Here is a 12,587-nt window from a genome sequence, read left to right as displayed (position 1 = left end):
TTTAGCTGTTCAGGGCCTCTTGCCATTCCATATAAAGTTAAGGATTGGTTTTTACATTTCTGTACAGAAGACTCTTGGTATTTTTATTGGGATTGCATTGAAATTATAGATCACATTGGGTAGCATTTACATTTTAAAATATTATTTTCCAATCCATGAACAAATAATATCTTTCCATTGATAAAAACCTTCTTGCATCTCTTTCAGCAAAGTTTTATAATTTTCAATGTATAAGTCTTTCAGACCCTGCTTAAATTTATTCCTAGGTATTTTATTCTCTTATATGCTATTATAAAGGAGATCTGGTAGCATAGTGGTTATGAGTTGGGCTGCTAACCTCAGGGTCAGCTAGTTCAAAACTACCAGCATTTCCACAGGAGAAAAATGAGGCTTTCTGCTCCCATAAAGATTTACAGCCTAAGAAACCCTATACAGGGTCACTGTGAGTCGGAACCGACTCCACAGCACACTACCACCAGCACCACCGTGTGCTATTATAATAGAACCACTTGCCTAATTTCTTTTACAGCAGTCTCACTTATGTATAGACACCTAACTGACTTTGGTTAGTCGTATTTTTAAAGTTTTATATTGACCTTCTTATTTATAATTTCTTGTTCTTTTCATTTGTTCCTATGGATTCAAATGACCATTTTGTGTCACTTCTTTATTCAAATACAACTCAAATATATTGGATATCTATGTTCTCTATATCCCCATATGCAAATATGTAAGGTTGGTTTGGACGGCAAAGTCGACGGGTCAAATCCACCAATCATTCCTTGGAAATTCTATATGTGAGACATAACTCTTGTGGGTATGGTCCATCTTCAGTGAAGGAATAAGGGAAGTCTTGAGGGTAGCAGTCTAGGATAACAAAAGCAGGATGAATTTGGGGGAAGAAGGAAAGAAATTTGTTCTAGGACTAGGAGCCATATTGGTTCTCTTGGTGGGAGGGAAAATGGGAAGTGCCATAGAATTGTATATGGGGAACTGGAGGAGGGGCTTTTTCCAGACAGGGGTATAAAACTGTTTGAGGGCCAGCCATATGGCTCGTCTGCCCGTGTCTACTGGGTTGGGAACTTGGTTTTGCAGAATTGAATCAAGAAAATCTCACTCTTACTAAAATGAGTACAGATTGGATTACTTGAGTGTTTGTATGTATGGACAATGTTTCTCACACTATACAGTGTTGCAATAAGTCTGGTCTGACTCAATGGCACTTAACAACAACAATGCATGTTGTTATAAAATTGGTTTTCAAATCAGTATACAAAAGAAAGGAGATGAACTTCTAGTGTGTTTGCAATGGTCCTCATGATTATCTTTAACATTTTGGGTTTTTTATATGTGCTGGGATTTAATTACTCTCCAGGATCCCTTGCTGTCAGCTCCCAAAACTTCCTTTAGTATTTCTTTTAAAGCATGTCTGCTATCTATAAGATCTGTCAGTATTATTTATTCTTGCTTCAAAACCTGGAAACACATTTATTTCACTTTCCCTTTTGACAAAGAAATTTTTTTTAAGAGATAAGACTCTTGGTTGACAGTCTATCTCTGTCTGTGTGTGTGTTTGTATGTATGTTTCTCAGAACTTTGAATATGCCGTTCCATTACCTTCTGGCCTTCACTGTGTCTTATGAGAAATAAGCTTTATTTTATTTATGTGCTTTTATTCATAAAGACTTTTTTTTTTTTTCCCTTGCTGTTTTCAAGATTTTTTCTGTCATTGCCTTTTAACATTTTTACTATATGAATAGGCTGACAATTTTCTAAATCTTCAAGTTCTGGTTCTTTTTTGCTTAGGTCATTCCTCAATTTATCTCTTTCTAGTAACTTGTTAAGCTAAGAACACAAGTTCTTGATTTACAAGTTATACTTTACACAAATATCAAATACAATTCAATCTTTTTTTTTTTTTTTTTGCAACTTTATAACAAGGATAAACTTTATTCCAGGGTTCAGTAACATAGTAATAGTTTTCTTTTAAGGATTCAACAATGGCACATTTCAATGTCCACATTTCTAGCAACATTCCATTCATGACCATAGAAGTGTTCTCTACAACCCTCTTTATTTCTGAGCCCTTACACAAATTTTCTCATAATTCTATTAGTTTCATAGTATCAAGCATCTCAAAACCCTTCTCACCACCAACCATTAACATATTCCAGAGTCAGTTCCATATATCTAGATGTGTTACCACTTTACTCCCTTTTCCATGACCAATATCTCTACTGGTTTAATAGGGTTTTCATTAATAAAACAAAATACCACACACTGGATGGGTGACTTTAAAAAGCATGTATGTGTTTATACTCTCTGTGAGAACTCCATATTGAAACAGACTCATGCTCTCTAAATGTTCTAGGAAAACTTCCTTTCTTGTATTGATTTTTGGTTTTGCTTCTGGTAGCCCCCGGGGCTTCTTGGTTTGTAAATGCAGCATAATTTCATTGTCATCATTTCCCCTATGCCTCTCTGTGTCTTTTCTTCTGTTTTATAAGACTAGAACTCAAACTGAATTAAGATACATTTTACTCTGGTATGACCTCATGTTAACGTAACTAATAAAATCTTCAAATACCCTCTTCCCAAATAAAGTCACATTAACAGGTACCAGAGGGTAGGACTTCAACATATATTTATTAGAAAAAAAATTCAGTGCATTCTCCTTAAGTATGAACTTCTACATACTTTATTTGAAATAAAGTCATTTTCCTAGGGGAAAGCTTTTTAGCTCTCTAATTTTTTGCCCTGCTTTACCCTCTGAGTAAAGCATTTAAACCACTCCTACAGACTTGGGGGTAGGACAGTGCCTCATTTTTCTCTACATGATAACCATGGTTTATTACCAGTATATTGGGAAGCAGTGGTAGCTTATGATCTTTCTACTTTGTATGTTTTGTTATGCAATGTATACCCTACAAGTGACCTTGAGTGAGCAGAGTAGGGCCTAATATTCTAGGCCTTCTACACCTAGGGAAGATGGAACTCCTACCTTATGAGTGAAGATTGGGTGGAAGAAAGAAATCACTAGACAATCTCCCAGTCACTACTTTCTAGAATAGAGATTTTGTTTGTAATTTTAAGGATTATCTTTAAGTAATTATTTTTATTTGTGCTCAGTTGTATTTACTATTTGTCTACATCATCTATCAGATATTCTGGGGTTTATGTTAAATTCTCTAAGAATCATGGAGCATTTATTAATTTCTCTTAGAACATCTGTCATATTGTGATTATGTATTTCAAAACTATGATATGAGGATGCATAAAAACAAAGCTTTGACCAGTTTTCCCAGCTCAATCATGGCTAACAAAGTGAAACTGAAATGTAACTGAGTTTGTTCAACATGGGCGTTCTGATACCAAAAAGGGGGAAAAAATGTGGCCTGAATACCTGCTAGAAACTTAATCTCCCTCTTCAAAAACAAAAGAGTATGTATATTCCATAACACCCAAATTTCTTGATTAGTAGAGTCAGAAACAGTAATATACTACTCATATATGGTGGCTAATCATATCAATTTGAATGTGTATTGCTTTCCACAGTCTTAGCAATATCGTAACCCCAAAGTTTTATTCCTGAAAGGGCTCACTATGCCTTATCTAATTATTACTTCCAGGGCTTCATACTACATTTTTTTCTCATTCTGCTTCACCCAAATTTTAAAAATTCTGATCTGTTCAGATATTGCTGCATTGGCTATGACCAAATAGATTTGAACTGGTATGAAACCTTGAATAAATGGTATTTGCTAAAACACTTTTTAAAACATCTACGTTATTGACATTGTTGTTGTTGTTAAGTGCCGTTGAGTCAGTTCCGACCCATAGTGACCCTGAAAAGAGTTTCCGAGGCTGTAAATCTTTATGGGACAGCAAGCCTCCTCTTTCTCCCACAGAGCAGCTGGTAGTTTCAAACTGCTGACCTTGCGGTTTGCCACCCAATTCGTAACCACTACACTTCCAGAGCTTCTTCATACCCTAAGTAGAAGGTTCTTATTGTCATTAGCAAAATCATATTAATTTTCTTTGGAAAGCATTAATTTGATGCATTTTCCTATGTTTCTACTTTTACATATTTTACAAACTAAATATTTCATGGAATATTTCATGGAACAAGGCCTATCATTGCTGATGTCCAGTGGATCTTGGCTGGAAGCAGAAACTACCAGAAAGCTGTTTACCTGTGCTATGAGAAGGATTTTGAGATACTTGATATTATCACACTAGTAGAATTTGGAGAAAATTTATTGACTATACAAAGGCTTTCAATTGTGTGGATCATGACAAACTATGGACAACACTGCAAAGTATGAGTATTCTGGAACACTTAATTGTGTTCATGAGGAATTTGTACATGGATGAAGAAGCAGTTGCTCGAACAGAATATGGAAACACTGAATGGTTTAAAACTAAGAAAGGTGTGGGACAGAGTTGTATTCTTTCACCATACTTATTCAACCTGTATGCTGAGCAATAATCTGAGAAGCTTGATTATATGAAGAAAATGTGGAATCAGGATTGGAGGAAGACTCATTAACAACCAGTGATATGCAAATAATACAACCTTGTTTGCTGAAAGTGAATATGACTTAAAATATTTACTGGTGAAAATCAAAGACCACAGCCTTCAGTATGGATTGCATCTCAATGTCAAGAAAACAAAAATCCTCACCACTCGACCAATCAACAACATTCTTATCAATGGAGAAAAGATTGAAGTTGTCAAGGTTTTCATTCATCTTGGATCAACTATCAATACTCATGGAAGCAGCAGTCAAGAAATCAGAGGACGTATTGCATTATGCAAATCTGCTGCAAAAGACCTTTTTTAAGTATTCAAGAGCAAAGACGTCAGCTTGAGGACTAAGGTGCACCTGACCCAAGCCATGGTATTTTCAATAACCTCATATGCATGTTAAAGCTGGACAGTGAATAAGGAAGATCACAGAAGAAGTAATACTTTTGAGTTATGGTGTTGGAGGAGAATATTGAAAGTGCCACGGGTTGCCAAAAGAACCAACAGATACGTGTTGGAAGAAGTGCAGCCAGAGTGCTCCTTGGAGGCCAAGATGGCCAAACTTTGTCTCTCATACTTCGGACCTGTTGTCAGGAGGGATCAGTCACTGGAGAAGTATATTGCATTTGGTAAGGTAGAGAGTCAGAAGAAAAGAGGAAGAACCCCAGTGAGATGGATTTGCATCAATGGGCTCAAGCGTGTCAAAAATTCTGAGTTTGGCCCAGGACCAGGTAGTTTTTCATTCTGTTGTGCATAGGGTCACTGTGAATCAGTACCGGCTCGATGGCACCTAACAACAACAACAACAACAAATATTTCATGAGAATATCTTATAATGAGAGTGATATGTGTATTCATTTTACATTTTTATTTGATAAATTTTAAATTATGTGATTGTTCTTTGTTCTTAAAATTACACACACACACTGTATACATACACAATTACGAACACATGTAATTTTCATTAGCTGAATAACTTAGGAACTGAATTCTGAATATAATTTTTTCTGCTTACTTATATTCAAGATGGTTTGCTTTGTCATATAATTTTTGTTTTGGATTTTGGATTCAACACTTGGTATAGCTTTATTTCTGTGAAAATACTATTAAGACTTACTATAGGTATCGTGAAAGGGAGCTCTTCCATTTGCACTCTTCTTGTTGCTTTTAGGTGCCATCAAGTTGGTTCCAACTCACAATGAGCCCATGCACAATAGAATGAAATACTGTCTCGTCCTGCATCATCCTCACAACTGCTGACATGCTTGAGCCCAATGCTGTTGCCACCATGCCATTCCATCTCATGGAGGTTTTCCTCTTTTACACTGACCCTTCTCTTTACCAAGTATAATGACATTCTCCAGGGAATGGTCCCTCCTGGTATTATGTCTGAAGTATAAGAGATGTCTCACTGTCCTGGCTTCTAAGGAGCATTCTGGCTTTACTTCTTCCAACACAGATGTGTTTGTTCTTCTGGAAGTCCATGGCAATTTCAGTATTCTTCTCAAACACCATAACTCAAATGCATCAATTCTTCTACAGCCTTCTTTATTCACTGTCCAACTTTCACATGCATATGAGGCTTTTGAAAGTTCCATATGCGAACACTGCAGGATAATGTGCTAGACTGCAAGGTCAATTTGAACTGCAAGATCAAAAGTTCCAGCCCACCAGATTCTCCTCAGAAACCCTATACAGATTCCCTATGAGTTGGAACTGACTCAATAAGACTTAACAACAACAAGTCAAGTATGCTCTGACTCACACAACCTTATGTACAACATTATGAAACACAGTCTGGTCCTGTGTCATCTTCACAACTACAGCTATATTTGAGCCCATTCTTTAGCCACTGTGTCAGTCCATCTCATTGTGGATCTGCCTCTGTGAGATAAAGCACAAAGCCAGTTTGACAAACTCACCAGCCACTCCTTGGAAGCCCTATACAGGGTCTCTAGGAGTTGGAACCAACTATACAGCACTTAACAACACATTACCAAACATTCATAGGAATTCACTGGAATAGAACAACAAATAAGTTATCAATTTAAGTTCACTTGCATATTTAAAGTTTCTTGATGCATTCAGACAGCGTAAAATTGAAACTCAGACTCATAGAAGGTATAACATACAGTTATAAATCCTGACAGTAGTGGCCCTGAGTATACTGTCTCAAGCCCAACGATAAGTGCTCTAATTTTCTCTTTTGATAACATGCTGATCTTTTTTTTTTTTTAATACCAACCACTACTTCCATATAATGTTGTCTTTTTAATACTTTTTTTTTAACATACAGAGTATCATTTTCAAGTCTATTCCTATGAAGGGATGAGTATTATATCCTCTCTTCCCTGTTGTTGGTGTTGTTGTTAAGTGCCATCAAGTTGATTCCGACCCATAGTGACCCTGGTTTCCAAGGAACAGCTGGTAAGCTTGAACCATCGACCTTGAGGTTCAAAGCAAATTTTCAGTCCAGCACATCAATCCACAGTGCCACACCAGGACTCTCTTTGTTGTTGTTATGTGTCGTAGAGTAGATTACAACTCATAGCTACCCTTTACAGGGTTTCCGAGGCTGTAAATCTTTACAGGAGCAGAAAGCCTCATCTTTCTCCCACAGAGCAGCTGGTAGTTTTGAACTGCTGACCTTAAGGTTCGCAGCCCAATTCGTAACCACTACACTACCAGAGCTCCAACCTACAGATTACAAAGAGTAATATTTCTCTCTAAGAAGCTGTTTTCTATGAAAGTTTGCCACATTGATTTTCAGTTATCTTATTATTTTAAAACTGATGTGTCTATTTCTTTTTGTGTGCTCAGTTATGTTTTATTTTCATGTGCACTTTGATTGGAGGATATTTACAACATCTAGTCTACCAGACTGTCCTATCTGGAAGTCTTAATTTATTCTATAGCAAACAGCCCAAGTAATCTATTTAAAATAATAAAGTAATCCACATCTTTAAATCCCTTTTAATGCCTTTCCAATGATTTTAGGATTAAGATAAAGCTCCTAAACAAGGCCAACCAGGATATGCATGCAAATTTATATGTATGTCTGTAGCTTTATAATGCATTGACACTGTATTATTCTGGAATGGCAGCTAGTCTTTCAGTGTTTAAAAGTATCTTTCTGCATGCTGTTGTCTATTCTTGAGTACACTATTTCTTTTTTTCACCCAACTAATCTCCACTTTTCTTCAGATTTCAGTTTAAGCTTTAAGGAAGCTTAAGTTTAAGGAAATTTGTTTTTGCTTTTGTTTTTGTTTTTTTTTACTTCTTGAATTTCTCCTATTCTCTTCCTCCACAGCACTTTTTACCTCTGGTTATTGCTTGCCAAATTTAGGTTTTATAATTCCATACATGTGCAGGAAATTATTTTCATTATATGTTTTTTTATTTAAATTTTATTTTTCTTGTTAAGTGCTGTTGAGTTGGTTCTGTCTCATAGTTACCCTGTAGAGGATTTCAGAGGCTGTAAATCTTGGTGGGAGCAGAAAATCTCATCTTTCTCCATCGAACAACTGGAAGACCAAAAATGCCAACTTTGCTGTCAGCATTCCAGTGCTTATCCTACAGCTCTACCACACTCCTGATCGCAGAGACTCCATTAACTTTTTTATTCATCTGCTATCACCAGCATCTGAAACAAAATGTGTATATCTATATCTATACCTATACCTATATCTATATCTATAACTATCTAGAGCTCTGGGCTAATGGGCCAAACTGCAAAACCATTTGAACTGCAAGGCTGGTGGTTCAAGCTCACCAGGCGCTCCTCAGAAACCCTATACAGGGTTGCTATGTGTTGGAACCAAGTCAATGGCACTAAACAACAACAACAACAACAATGTATGTACTGGCAGGAGGAAGATGAGGATTTCTGCTCCTGCAAAGATTTAAAAGTTCGGAAACACTATACAGAGTTGCTCTGAGTGGAACTGACTGAACGGCACTTAATAACAGCCATGTATATACTGAATACGCAAATAAGTACAGTATATAGCTTTACCATTTTTAAACAGGAACTTAAAATTTTAGTTTTTCTGGTCAAGAAGGAGTCCTATTGTGAACATAAGAACAGACAAGAATCTAGAACCGACCTGTTCTCTTGTGAGTAGGAAATTCAGCTATACTAGCCAAGGCAAAGAAGTCCCAGTGTGGCACTGTATAATAAGTACTGAATTGCTTACCATAAGATCAGTAGTTCAAACCCACCAGCTACTCCTTGGAAACCCTGTACAGGGTGGCTATGAGTCCAAAGTAACTAAGTACTCAGCAACAAGTCAGGGAAAAGGAGTTCTGTGGGTTAGGTGTCAGACTGCTAACTAACTACCTGGTGAAAAATCCAACCCACCAGCCACTCTGCAGGAGAAATGAGACTGTTTGGTCCCATAAAGATTTACAGTTATAAAAATCCTAAATAGGGTTGCTATGAGTTAGAATTTACTCAGTGGCAGTGGGTCTGATTTTTAGTTTGCCAAAGTAAACTACTAATCTCATTTCTTTTCTCTTCCTCAGTTCTTTATCAGTAAAATCATACTTCCAAATGACAGTGATATTTTGTATTCTCACATTCTCAGGAGTCGCGGCACTCAACATTCTAAAATGGATATGGACAGCTGGTATTCTGGAGGCAAGTGGTGATGATTATCATATATGATGACGATGAAATGATGACAGCATTAATAGCAAGAGTGCAGGTGGGGTGAGCTGCTCTTACACACATTATCACAGGATACATGGCTAAATGCCAAAGCCTATGAAAAAGTTCTGTCAAATGAGCCTGACAAGGCCTCCTAAAAATGCAATTACCCCCTAAACTTTGTTAAAGCAAACAGTCTTCACCAAGAAATATAGGACTGATCCAATAAGCAGAGAAAATTAATGAAAATATGGGGATGTATGACTAAAAACTACTGGTCATTAGTGTTTGGCAGTTCTGTCTGCAGGTAGTCAAATCCATCAGAGGAATCTACTTCAGATATAGGGCAAAGGAAAAACAAAACAATGTTGAAGTTAAGATTACTAGAGACATGTTACTGACACAGGAATTTAAAATAATAATGCAAGTAGAAATCCAGTACTGAAATTGGACTTACCAGAAAGGATAACAGAAGGAATATAGCTGAGGTTGGAATATGAGTACAAAAGCACTGGTATTAGAAAAGAGTGAGTTGAGAATTGGAGATCAGCAAGTACATCTAAAGGTTATAATGTACCATGACACAGTTCAACCTATTATGAAGAATGACTCTATATTAAGCTTTGAGGCTGTCAGTAGAATTTTTTGGATTCAATTTAATGGGAAAAAAATCTTTTTTCTTTTCCTTTTTCAAGTTAATTCTTATTTTCTTTCAGTTCTCAGTTAAGGCTTTCGTTTTTATGAAAGCTTTTCCTGCGTTTCAAAACTGGTCTCATTCCCATTCCCTCAAAAGTTTCCATTAATTAATTCAATATATCACTATGGTTAGTTCTTGGTTTTTTGTTTTTTTTTTATTGTGAATTGAGTGATAGTTTATATGGGAGAACAGTGATTTTACACTGTTTCGTTGCAATTATTATAATCTCCTCTGTGCATCATCATTCAACAGTATTTGCTTCTATTCCCTCTGGTTTGGTTTTGTTTTGTTTTTGCTGTTGTTTTGTGGGGGGAGGTGTACATGAAAACACTCAGGAATATATAATCATTTGATCAATCAAAGGGCACATTCTGCAAGCCTGCCTGCTGGCCACCAATACCTGGCTGCCAGCACATAGTCTTTCTTTTTCCATGAGTCTAGAGTCCTCAGTTGCTCTATTTCTCCATGCCTTCATCACAATCTCCTTCTCTGGTGTCGCTCCTTCTCTGGATAGGGTCCCACATTCTGCTCATGCTCTTCTCCCTTGATGGTCCTAAGGTCCTCTGTTCCTGCACTGTAAGATTAACAACTCCCCTTTTTCTTACAAATCTTCTACCTTTACAATTGTGACAGTAGCAATTAGTCATGATTACAATTACTCACTATTAAATCATAAGAATCTTATCCCCGTCTCTTTTCACCAGACCCATCTAGACAAGATGAATACTATTGAGTAGGATTCCACATTCCCCCGTATACTCTGAAACTAAACCCTTCTTGAAAATGTGTAAGCCAGTCACATCATGCATAAATAGCCCTTCTCCCCACCCCCCCACTACCATTTTAGGCAGCCAATGTCTAAGTTGCTCGTCCCTATCAACCCTATATACAAACAGGGACAGGATTGATATTTGATTATGAAGACTTCTTCCCTCTCAGTTGGTATTTTGAGGTACTACATCCATAAAGATAGGTCAAGTTCATCAAATTATAGCAACTTACACTTGTTCCTTTATCAAAAAAATTTTTTTTAGTCTTTTTCTAGTCAAGTTTTGATCATCAAGCTATCAAAGCTAGGTAGCATGGGTACTATCTACAAGTTTGGGCATTCTTGTGGATTTCCCGTCACTTCATTTCAACTGGACACTTTACTCTCAGCTATAGCTCTCTGGTAGCAAAGTGGTTATGAATCGGGCTACGAGCCTTAAGGTCAGCAGTCCGAAACTACCAGGCACTGCTTCACTGGAGAAAGATGAGGCTATCTACTCCAGTAAAGATTTATACCCTCAGAAACTCTGTACAGGGTCGCTATGGGTCGGAACCGACTCAACGGCACTTAACAACAACAACAACATAGCTGTCTGTGGCTACTGTGTCTTGTCCGTGGGCTTTGGAGTCCCTAGGCCTTACCACACTTCAGACCAACCAGCCCTTCCTCTTCTCTCTTTCAGCTCCAGGTCAATAGAAGTCTATGGATTATGGTTGAACTCAGCCCATAATCTTCATTGCTGCCTTTCTCCCTCTTCCACTCATCAGGAGATCAACGTGGTCACCAGCAAGCTTACATGCCTGCTCATGTGTTCCCTTTGAGTTTCATTCTTGGAGGGGGGTTGTCCTGAATGGACTTGATTGCTTGCCTTGATGACTCTCCAGTGAACAACTTGCTTGTTCTTATAGTAGTCAATCATACTGCTATTTTTGTTTTAGATTTTTCCTGCTGATGTTTCTTTCAAGAAGTATCTTCTGTTCCTCTAGCTTGTCCTTTCAAGTGATAATGCCCCACCTCAGAAGGTTCCAGATCAGGTTCTGGATTCCTTGTGTTTTGCCCTCCACAACACCCAAACTAAGATGTGTCTATCCCCTACCCTGTTTTCTACCATCCACTCCCTCCCTTCCACCGCAACCTCTCTGGTAACCAACAAAGGTTTTTGTTTTGTTTTGTTTTCCTGTTAGTATCATTATCTTTACTTAAGCTTTTACAATAATGGTCTTATACAATATTTGTCCTTTTGTGACTGAATACTTTCACTCAGCATAATGTCCTCAAGATTCATCCATATTATATTCACTTCCCTGTTATTCTTCAAGGTAGCATGATATTCCATTGTGTGTGTATAACAAAATTTATCTATTTTTCCATTGATGGACACTTGAGTTGTCTCTGTCTCTTTGCTATTGTGAATAGTACTGCTCTGAACATTAGTGTGCATATATCTACTTGTATTATGGCTTTTATTTCTTGTGGTTTAACAATTTTGCATTTCCACCAGCAAGGTAGGATGGTCCCATAAGTTTCTAATTTTTAGTATGTCCCAATCATCTATTTTGTCTTTTTGTTTGTGCAATTTTCACAATGCTTGGTAGTCGTTGTGTGCCCTGTATTGTTGTTGTTAGGTGCCATCAAGTCGGTACCAACCCATAGCAACTCTATGCACAGCTGAACAAAACACTGCCTGATCCTGGGCCAGCCTCACTATACTGTTGCCACACTTGAGTCCACTGATGCTACCACTTGGCCAATCCATTTCGTTGGGGGGGTCTTCCTCTTTTTTTCTGACCCTCCACCTTACCAAACATGATATCCTTCTCCAGGGACTGGTCCCTCCTGACAATATGTTCCAAAGTATGAGAGATGAAGTTTGACCATCTTGGCCTATAAGGAGCACTCTGGCTGCACTTCTTCCAAAATGGATCTATTGGTTCTTTTGGCAGCC

The sequence above is a fragment of the Chrysochloris asiatica genome, unplaced genomic scaffold, assembly GCF_000296735.1.
Source record: "Chrysochloris asiatica unplaced genomic scaffold, ChrAsi1.0 scaffold00050, whole genome shotgun sequence".
In the NCBI taxonomy this organism is placed as follows: Eukaryota; Metazoa; Chordata; class Mammalia; order Afrosoricida; family Chrysochloridae; genus Chrysochloris; species Chrysochloris asiatica.
This window is presented reverse-complemented; position numbering follows the sequence as displayed.